Raw genomic sequence first — 11,336 nt, 5'->3', positions numbered from 1 at the left:
ATGGGCAAAAATCATAAATCACCATACAATCTTCAACTTTATTAAAGACTACAACAAAGAAGCCTCTAGCCAAAGGACAGATATTTACCTGATAAAAAATTAAGGGCTTCCGATGAATAAGGATCCAAGAGTGAAGGTCAACAAGTTGCAACCACAGTCCATTGAATCTTCAAATCAAACCAACCTCAAAGAAGATATTTTCCTCACTCAAAGATTCATCCACCATAGGAACCTCAATCGATGGGGCTTCCTGGGATGACATCCCAGAGAAGGAGGAACTTAAGGAAAAAATACCAACATCATGAAAGGATGGGGGATTTACAACCACCACGACATTACCAGAACCAGAGACCATTCTTTCCATCATCGAAGAAGGAGGGGGCAGATTCAAAGGAGGAGGCAACACACTTTTCAACCAAAGAATCGGTGACAGAGTGAAAATGTGGGTCAACTGCCAAGGAGAAATATTGTATTACATACTTGTCAAAATATTTGAAACCAACCACCGAGGGAGTCTTAAAGAAAGACGAACCATCCACAGAGGGTGAAATAGAGGTAGACGAATGCCCTACAACCAAGAACGCCTAAGAATCGAAATTGCAAACATAGATATATGAGAAAGAAGGACTAATAGTTGCATTGAATGAAGAAATCTAGATCACGTTAATTTAGCAAGATGGGAGGAAAGGCGATTAGCTAGGATTGAACCATAGCTACCATTATCAAACGTTCACAAGAGTCAGTGTAGAAATAAAAGCATTTAATATTACAATGTTATTGCTCTATTCTTTATTAAGAATTTTTTTCAAGTAACTATGTTAAAAATATATAATATAAGATTCTTAGGTTTGAGTATGAGGCCATAAATCTAGCTTGATGAACATGTGAAAACCCCCATTAATTAATTCAAAAGAGTAAGGGAACTCTACTTGAATGGTTCATGAGGCACAATACTTGCTAAGGTTCTGCAAATGGGGTAGCAAGCTAAGTGGACTTGATTGTGGGGAAAACTCCACAGTTAAGCGCACTTCAGCTAGAGGCGATCTGGGATGGGTGACCTCCCGGGAAGTCCTGGTTTACCGGGTGCAAGCCCCAGAAGTGATGATCGATGCTATGTGATTTATTTCACTAGTTTCAATCCCACTTCTGCACCCTTGTGAGCATCATTGGATGCAATGAGTGCTAAGTGGACTATTCAAAAATGATGAGAAATTAGTTAGTTTCTCATGGAAATGGTCATAGATGAATGACTTACTTAACGCAGTTGAATCCTAAAAAATGATATCTAATATAATGCACTACGAAAACCCCCAATACTTACTTCAAAAGAGTGAAGGGAAATATAATTGAATGGTTCATGGGGCACAATACTTGCTAAGGTTTTGCAAATGGGGTAGCAAGCTAAGTGGACTTGATTGCAGGGAAAACTCCACGGTTAAGCGCGTTTGAGCCAGAGGCGACCTGGGATGGGTGACCTCCCGGGAAGTGTTGGTTACTGGGTGCAAGCCCCAGAAGTGATGATTCACATTTGGTGATTTATTTCACTAGTTTCAATCCCACTTCTTCACCCCTGTGAGCATCACCTGATGCAATGAGTGCTAAGTGGACTATTCAAAAATCATGATAAATTAGTTAGTTAAGACTACCTCTCATGGAAATGGTCATAGATGAATGACTTACTTAACACAATTGAATCCCAAAAAATGATATCTAATATAATGCATTGTGAAAACCCCTAATACTTAATTCAAAACAGTGAAGGGAGCTCTACTTGAATGGTTCATGAAGCACAATACTTGCTAAGATTTTGCAAATGGGGTAGCAAGCTAAGGGGACTTGATTGTGGGGAAAACTCCACAATTAAGTGCACTTGAGCCAGAGGTGATTTGGGATGGGTGACCTCCCAAGAAGTCCTGGTTACCGATGTAAGCCCTGGAAGTGATGACTGACGTTGTGTGATTTATTTCTGTAGTTTCAATCCCACTTCTTCACCCATATGAGCATCACCTGATGCAATGAGTGCTAGGTGGACTATTCAAAAATCATGAGAAATTAGTCAGTTACGACTACCTCCCATGGAAATGGTCATACATGAATGACTTACTTAACACAGTTGAGTCCCAAAAAATAATATCTAATATAATGCACTGTGAAAACCCCAATACATTTAATCTTATATAATTCTCTAATTAAAAAAGTATTTGTAAAAAAATATCGGTAAAGATATACTTACATTTGAAATTAAGCTTGTGATACCTTTGTAAAATCATAAATTTGTTAAATGTTGCATGGAACATGTGCCTAAGAATATGCGAAAAGGTTAAATAACGTAGGATTATTATAAGAAAAAAATGCTCAAATGTCGATATTAATGGCTTTGAGCATCATTGTGTCGCAAATTGAGACATTCACAATTTAGAAAAGTGTACATTGTTTTATTGATGAGGTTGTCGTCTTATGGGGATAAGATGAAAGAATAATGTTTAATTTTAAATAATATTTAATTTGAAGGAGTTGTGTTTTATTCTTTACCATAAAGGGTCGATTATTGATGAGGTTGTTGTCTCATATGGTTAGCGTGAAAGAATAATGTTTAATTTAAAATAATCTTCTATTTTGGATAACCTAAAGAATAATGTTTAATTTAAAAGCAGTTTTGTTGTTTTCTTTAGCGTATGGGTCGGATTGTTTAATTTAAAAGGACTTTTGTCGCTTTCTTTACCGTATGGGTTGGATTGTATTGTATTTATTAGAAAAGACATTATGGTATATATATTATTTTATTTTTTTAATCAATCAATTTATTTATAATATTAGTTTCTAAAATTTTAGGATGGAGATTTAAACAGCTGTCTTTTTTGGTCAAAAGGAGTTTTGTCACTTTCTTTACCGTATGGGTTGGATTGTATTGTATTTATTAGAAAAGGCATTATGATATATATTTTTTATTTTTTTAATCATTCAATTTATTTATAATATTAGTTTCTAGGTGGAGATTTTAACAGTTGTTTTTTTGTCAAAAAAAAAAATGGTATCGATAGATACTTCACTTCACTCATCTGTTTACTTTTTAATCCACGATGATAAGTGGAGTTTCCTCTAAAAGATAATATATTATTTTACCAAAATTATATGTATAGAGAAAGATAAAATGAAAATTATTGAAAATCTTAAATTAAAGTATATTATGTTGAGAAAGTTTGATGGACTAATTTGAGTAATATGAAATTGTTGAAACTCAACAAACCCGAATTAAAATCCCTTCATTCTAACCCATGCTACGGAAAAAACATATCATAACCCCTAAAAATTTACTCGTAACGATGTGTCAAACAAAATGCTGGATTCCTTCCACCACTCCATTTCATTGGTATTAAAATATTCGGTGAAGTGTATTGTAATTATAGTAATATTTGTTTGGGGAGTTTAATTTCTTTAGAAGATTAAAATAATTATAAAGGCAAGAAAAGTATTGTAATTTTATATGGTAAAGTGTATTGTAATTATAATAAGATTTTTTTGGGGAGCTGTTTTCTTAATTACTGAGTTATTTATAGAGTTATTCTATTTTAAGTGTATTTTTTGTAAATTATCAGGTTCACTTTTTGTTATATATTATTTTCAATTCCTTTTTATGGTTTAATTTTAGATTTATTGAAAATATAAAAATTGCCATCAATATTTTTAGAGTAGAAAAAGGGATATTTTAATTTAATTTTTGTAAATTAAAAAAAAATAGTGATATAATTTGGATGAATATTTTGAAATTTAAATGTAAAATTTGATAAAATTTATTATAAAACTAAGTTTTTATTTCATAAACAATTGATTTATAAAAAAACGGATTTATAAAAAAAACGAATTAAAATTTGGAAAGTGTAAATATTCTTGATTTTAAATTTAGTTATTTTAGTGTTCTTCCAAAGATAACAACATGGGTTATTAATAAGACATCTTTTGACAAGAAACCAAATTTCATTCAAACTAGTACTAATTATATTAATGTAGTGTAGACATGGCATTTCATGTTTGTATTCGAATTCTCAAACCAAAGAAATATAACCATCATTATGTCAATCTTAGTTTCTTAAAGAGTTCTAATAAAAAGTAATTATTAAATATTAGTTTAATTTTTGAGGGACATATAACTAGTACGATGTATTTAATAGGAATAGGGAATGGCCTTAGCATTGAAGATAACAAAAAATAGTTAAATTCAATTTCATAAACCTATTTTCGGAAAAGAATTATATACACAAATTTAAGGGATCATTCTCCATATGATGGAACTCATATGGACTTAAATATAAAGACGTAAATGCACTTTTAGATGCCAAATATGATAAACTATATTTAGATAGATGGTCTCATGTGAAGAAGTAAGATAATGAGATTTACAAAAGTTTATTTTCATGTGGCAGCTCTAGGTTACTATTTCATGGATGTATTCATAAAAAAAGTCATTTTTTCTATAAATTCTAGTTTCCAACATAATTTCATCAACATTAATTTCACTAATGGATTCCGAGTTCATGCAAAACAGATCCAAGACACATGATTTGAGGGTGAGACTATTCATGTTTTTAAAAGTTGAAGTTCACTATGGATAAATGTGTGTTGTAGCTTAATTTTTATGTAGTATTTTGAACATAAGCTTCAGATCTATGTGTGAAAACATTCTTAACTAGCTAGTGCAAGACAAGAGAGAAAAGAGAAAAAATTCTTAGAATTAGTTAAGTAACTAAATAGAAAATTCAAATTACACAAGAGCCATGATATGCAAAGATGATTGTTATTATTGATTCACATGAATAAAATATAAATAATCTTTAGGAGTAAGAACCAATTCGAATTATGTCTACATTTTTTGTTCGTGGACATAGTTAACTAGAAAAGCTCTTTACCTACTTCAATTGTTATAGCTCCTCTTAGGCATGCCTTAGACGAGAATTGATTATACAATATAGGTTTTTTTGGTACTTAATGTGTGGTGTTAAAACTAATAGAGATTGACCTCTGTTAGTTTGAGAGAAATTGAACTAATTTTTTATATAGTTTCAAGTATTTCATATAAATTGCATTGAGGATTGCCTTTTTTTTTATAGTTATATTTATTAATTAGATATTAGTTTACATATTTCATCCTTTTATATTCTACTGGAAAATGCATATACATTCCACACACGTGTTACAATACATTTTGGTATTTATTTCTTGTACATTCCTTGTATCATAACATCTTGTTTTAGTTTTTGTAACATGATTCTATAGCATATAATTTTGTAGCAGATTGTTAGTTTTAGATATATTGAACAATAGTTTAGGTTTTATATAATTACCATATATCAGGATTAATGCTTGTCTTTTCATTTTTGCAAGAGGAAGAGGCACCTAGGCCAATGAAGCCTTAAACCCTATTGAGAACGACCACACCAAATAGTTGGGGCTATTTAAAGAGGTTTGGTATGGGTCGTTTTTCCTTTGTTTATTAGGGTGCATAAAAATCCTATCAATAGGGATTGAAGCCACATTAGTTATGGAAACAGAGGTAGTAGTAGTAGATGAATCATGCAAAAAAAAATTATAGGTTAAATTTCACGATGTAAGGTTGCGTAATGGGATTTTAGTCTATTTTGATTTAACAAAATATATTTTCTTGTTTCACCCATTTGAATATTTTATATAACAATAAGTTGGTACTAATAAAACCACCATTTTCAACATAGTTAAATTTTCTATCTTACAGGCCCTTAAGCATGGTTAGCGCAAACCATTCCCAAGAACATGGGGTTCCATGCCATGTATTCCCAAGAATCTAATATGTGAAAATAGTTGCATGCCATGTATTCATAAACATTTCATGTGTAAATTTAACGTGTATCTACTAGATTCCACACCCACATTTTATTCTATTGGGAGCATACAGATCAATAGGTGTAAGGATGTCCATATAGTTGTTGTAAATTTTTTTATTTTAGTTCTAATGTTGTATCAATGCATCAACTTCAATTACTTTCAAGTTATGCATAGTTTTTTGTAATTTTCAATTTAATTTCTCATTTTGTAAAAATGCATACATGAAAAAAATATTTTTAGACTCATCTTTAATATGATCCAAAACCAACCATTAATAAGAACCCACCATTTGTTCCATCTTGAGCATGGATATCAATGGGTCTCGTCATATAATTTGTGGAATGTGGAAAGTGGAGGTGCGCGGGCTTTGGAGTAATTTCATTATGTTAAGTGTGAAGGACCTTTGCACTCTACATAATGAACTTCCTCCACACTTTGAATAAGAGATAGGTTATACGCGTTATCAGATCATACCATATTTGCATGGGTCATAACTTCATTCTCTTGGTATTATGTAGCTTTTAAATTGATTGTTGGGAGCAATAGGATTCTAAATTGTTCCTTTTGTATCAATGATTTAATTGAATCCAAATATAAATAATTCATTTTGTATGAAAACATATATTGTGAAATGTTTTTAAAATCACCAAATCTAAAGCTAAATTTAACACTTGAAAAGCATCCACATTCTCTTCCATTAGGAGTACATAGATCAATGGCTCTTAGTATATTCATATAACTATTATACATTTTGATTTTAATTCTAATTTTGTATGAATGCATCACCTTCAATGATTGTATCGATATGGATATAGTTATTGTAATTTTTAATTTAATTTCTCATTTTGTATCAATGCATACATAACAAAGCAATTTTAGAAATAAAATTCAATGGGATCCAAATCCAACCATTAATAAACACCCACCATCTATTCCACCTTAAGCATGGAGTCAATAGCTCTCACCATATAGTTGTGTGCAATGCGGAGGTGTAGAGTCTTCATAATCCACAGAATGAACTTCCTTTGCATTCTGAATTGAAGATATACTATATGCATTATTAGATCATACCATGTTTGAATGGAAAGATAATGGTGTAGGTCAAATCTTTGATCCTGATCTTGAAGACCTAGCAACGTAAGTGGATTCAATATAAGCTTCAAATGCAAAGCATGAAAAACTAACAATAAACTTCAAAGAAAATATATTCTTAATTCTTGGTTTGACTCCCCATGATACTCTAAATCTATCATGAAACAACATAAATAACATTAAAAATATTTTTTCATTTGAAGCACCTTAATTCAAAATATGCAACATAGAATCGTCTATATATGCACTTTTTATTTTGGCAATTAACAATTGTTTGTGTATGCACTTTTACTCTATATCTTCAGCCGTTTAGGGCAAGTGTTAAAATGATTGAAAAGTGCGGATATCTCAGGGTTTAGCTTTCATTGTGTAGAGTGGAGAGTGTGTCTTTCAAAGTGCAAAGTGCATCTTCCAAAAACGATTTTGGAAATGAAACGATATCAAATAATGACAAAACGCGGACCTTGCTTAAAGAGGTAGGTTTGGAGGAAAACTATGCCAACGTGGCTTTCATTGTGCAGGGTACAACGCTGAAAAGATAAATATAATGACAAATTGCGAAAATGTGAGCATTCAAAATGCAGGTCCCGCACAAAGAGACACAACCTTATGGTGGGGATCCCAAGGTGGGACACGTAGCAGTGACCCTTAACTCTTATCGTTTTTCGAATTAAATAGTGGCAGGGTTTTCACATGAGGTTTTAATGTGATTTATGTTTTTTGGCCTGCCCATCATACTGGCCTTGGGTTTGCAAACACAATCTGTCACAACTGCCGAGGGTATTTGGAATTCATTCTTGCATTTTCTGTGGTCTAGTTCGGCTCTATGGGTGTGTTATGCTTTCGCTTGGTTCTTGCGATAGTTGGTAAGCATTGTGCCTTTCTTGTCCTCTATGGTGGTTTGTTAGTGTTGTGCGTTGCTTGTTCCCTGTGGTGGTTTACTTCGTTGGTTCTTGGGTGTCACACGGAATCTGTCAAGGGTGCGGACACGACTGACCTTCCTAGAAGTCTAAGACATTCTAATGACAAACAAGACAAAATGGAGTGATCTTTCTCTAAATACACCTTTTACAACATGAAAACTACAAGTGTTTAGGCTTACCTTATTCCAAAACGCTGTTGTTGAAGTCCGTTCTTGACGATCCGGATGAGCTCCTCCTTCAAGTCAATTCCTGCAACCACAAACAATCAAACAATTACCAAGCACTTGCATTTCATATAATAAAACATATATTCAACATGCAGACCAAGGAACACATGAAATAACTCATTAACACAAGCTATTGAGAAAAATAAACCAGTTTGTATTAATAACGAAACAAAGAAACTCTTACAACCTGGCCTTGGTGTTGTGCAAGTTCCTCCCAGGGTCCATCAAGGGTTTTCCTCTACTTTGACAAAGCTCACCCTCTCCCAAGTAGAATCAAGTGAAGACAATCTCTCCTCACAAAGGCTCTAATGGAAGACCTAAATCCTGCAGCATTTACCCAAAGAAAATGTATAGCTCCAACCTCTTCTCCTTCTGGCTCAATGCCTTTATTTATAGTGCTGTAAAGAGGTTATTCAGGTCCACTATCAATGGGATCATCCCCCTCTATGGGTGGGATAGCTCCCTTATTGATGGGATAAGTTCCCCCTTAATAGAGATACATGAACCAACTGGAGGCGCATCCATTTCATCAAACCGACCTCTAGAATGTTCTAGAAGTAACCACAAGTAACTTTTTCAAGATAAAACTCGCGCATTTTGCCTTTTACAGAGGGACGCACCTGTCCCTTAACATACAGAGCGTCCATGGACGCAGATTTTGTGAACATGGTCAGCGTCCCCGCAGGTAAGGCTAGAGAGAACCTGCGACCCCAGAGATAAACATAGTTTTTACAAGACTTTCTCTCTTCTTTGAGTTTGAGATGGATAACAGAGGTATGAGACTTGCCTAAGAGGGTAGCATGAATGTTGATTTGAGCCATACTAACTGTAAGTAGTCAAGGTGACATTTTTTAGTGTAACAGATTGCCCCCTAAAGTGCGAAGCCTGGAATAGAATAGGGTTTTGTAATTCTAGGAAGGGTGAAGCGCTTTATCATTTCAAGGATTGCCTTGTGGATGGCCTGGTTGGAACCTGCAATTTTCAACACAAAATACATGTATAAGATTATATCATCACTGAGGTAGGCATTCCCATACTCAGATTCAAAACTTTAACTAATGGACTAACTACTCTGATACAGGAATGATCTTGCAGTACATCATTTTATAGACTTTTGTAGACACAGTATGGACGCAGCCATCTGTTTATGATTAGTCTACATAGATAATGAATACAAAACTCCTCGCAGCCTGGATGGTAGAAACTAGATCCAGGGTCTTCACTTCTACTTCCCGAATTGATACGATTCTAGCCATGTGATTAAATGATTTGATGTCGAACATGTTAGAAACCACTTGATTACCAGTCGATGATGTAAACTGTTAACAAGTGTGAGAGAGACCACCAGTAATGTCAATGGTTCTCAAAGTACCAAGCACAACCCGTGAAATGTGAATAGATGTTTTGATGTCGAACACTTCACGGAATCCTTTGATCGAAAGTCAATGATGTAAACTGACGTCAAAGGCGAGAAACCTGCCATTGATGCATGCAGACTTCAAGGTACTGTCAATTCCTAAGTCATCTTTCTAGATAATGTGCTGATGTCGATAGAAAGCGACCCGTTGCAGGCAAGCCCGCAACACGAAATCATTGTTCAAGTTGAAGAAATGTTGCTGTAAGGACTGACTCAGGGATGGTCAAATGGATGACAAGTATTTTGCAGATGAAAGTTTTGCTTGCAGACCTCTTGAACACATAACGACACGACAGATGGCTTGGTGACGAATAACTCAAAGTTAATCCCGGAACCCGGTTAAAGACTTTCAAAGTGGTTTGATCAACTGTGAGGTAAAAGATTTCCCAACCCAGGTGAATGAAAAGTGTCGTGTTCAAGAGTGGTAATAAAGTTTCTTTTGAGACAAAAGGTAACAAACAGGTTCATTCTTCTCTCTTTTCCCCCACCATTTCTGGCAAGTACCTCTTTATTTTTAACAAGCTTGAGGAGGATAACATATGCTTGATTATAAGCTCATCCTTTAGATGAGTCCAACCTAGTTTTGATTCGAACCCTAGGAAGGAGTGGTTCGTTCCCGTTTGTAATTGAACAGGTCCTTTACTGTGAAATGTTTAACGAGCCCAGTATAGGAGAAACTCGGCGTTTTTCAATTTTAGAGAGTCTGAAAAACTTAAGGAAACTCCACGTTGAACTTTTTCGTAAATTTGTGTCCCTCAAGCCCGAAAAAGTATAAAATAATACCTGGGGGAACCGCTTGATCTTGCGACCAAGGAGTACTTTCATAATAGTGTCGTCGACCTGAAAAGTAAAAAGCGATCAAGGACACGTCGTTTTATTTCCGTATCGAGTTTGAAACGACAAAAACCCGGCAATCTTTTCCTGATTTTACGGTCAGAAAAGAGCTATAAGGGGACCGTCTTTTAATTCCGTTTTAACGAGTGTAAAAGAAACGCTCGGCAATCTTTTCATGTTTTAGGAGTCAGAAAAGGGCTTAAAAGATGACTCTGAGGTTTCACTTTTTCTTAAGTTTTAACGAGTTCGAAAAAGGGATAAAAATGTACTCATGGTTTTCACTTTTTCGTAAATTTTAATGAGTTTGAAAAAGGGATAAAAATGTACTCATATGGCCGACTTTCAATTTAATTTACGAGCAGGAAAGACGGAAAGAACTCGGCATTTTCATTTGTTTTACGAGAATGAAAGATAGCAAAATAATCTCGGGATTTTCATGAGTTTAACGAGTCTTGAAAATAACTGAAATTGACTCGAGATAGGTTTCATTTTTACAAAAGCTTGAAACAGATCAAAACTATGCTTCAAAGTAGTTTCATTTTTACTCAAGCTTGAAACAGAGAGAAAACTGTGCTTGATGCCCCCTAAGCATAACTGCTAGAGTGCATGCCCCCCTGCTTCATTTCATTCAACCAATTGGATGAAATGAAGGTTGAGTTACGAGATCATTGAAAGACTCGACCTAAAACTGTAAGAAAAACTAAAATAACTAACCTAAATATACAACTTAACATCTACGAGATCTAGTCAAACTCTTGACTCAAGTAGAGGAGGATTTGTTTCATTTTTTAATGAGCTTGACACAGGAAAAGAACTATGCTCAGATTCGGTTTCATGTTTACGCAAGCTTGAAATGAAAAACTATGCTTGTTATAAGTTCACATGCCCTCAGCATAATGACGCAAAACGAGGTACATGCCCCCCAAGCTTCATTTCATTCAATGAGGTGGATGGAATGAAGCTTTACTTTCAAGATCTTGGAAAGAC

Source organism: Pinus tabuliformis, chromosome 4_2 (genome assembly GCF_031772625.1).
Source record: "Pinus tabuliformis cultivar Carrire ecotype Pingquan chromosome 4_2, CPIR1, whole genome shotgun sequence".
In the NCBI taxonomy this organism is placed as follows: Eukaryota; Viridiplantae; Streptophyta; class Pinopsida; order Pinales; family Pinaceae; genus Pinus; species Pinus tabuliformis.
This window is presented reverse-complemented; position numbering follows the sequence as displayed.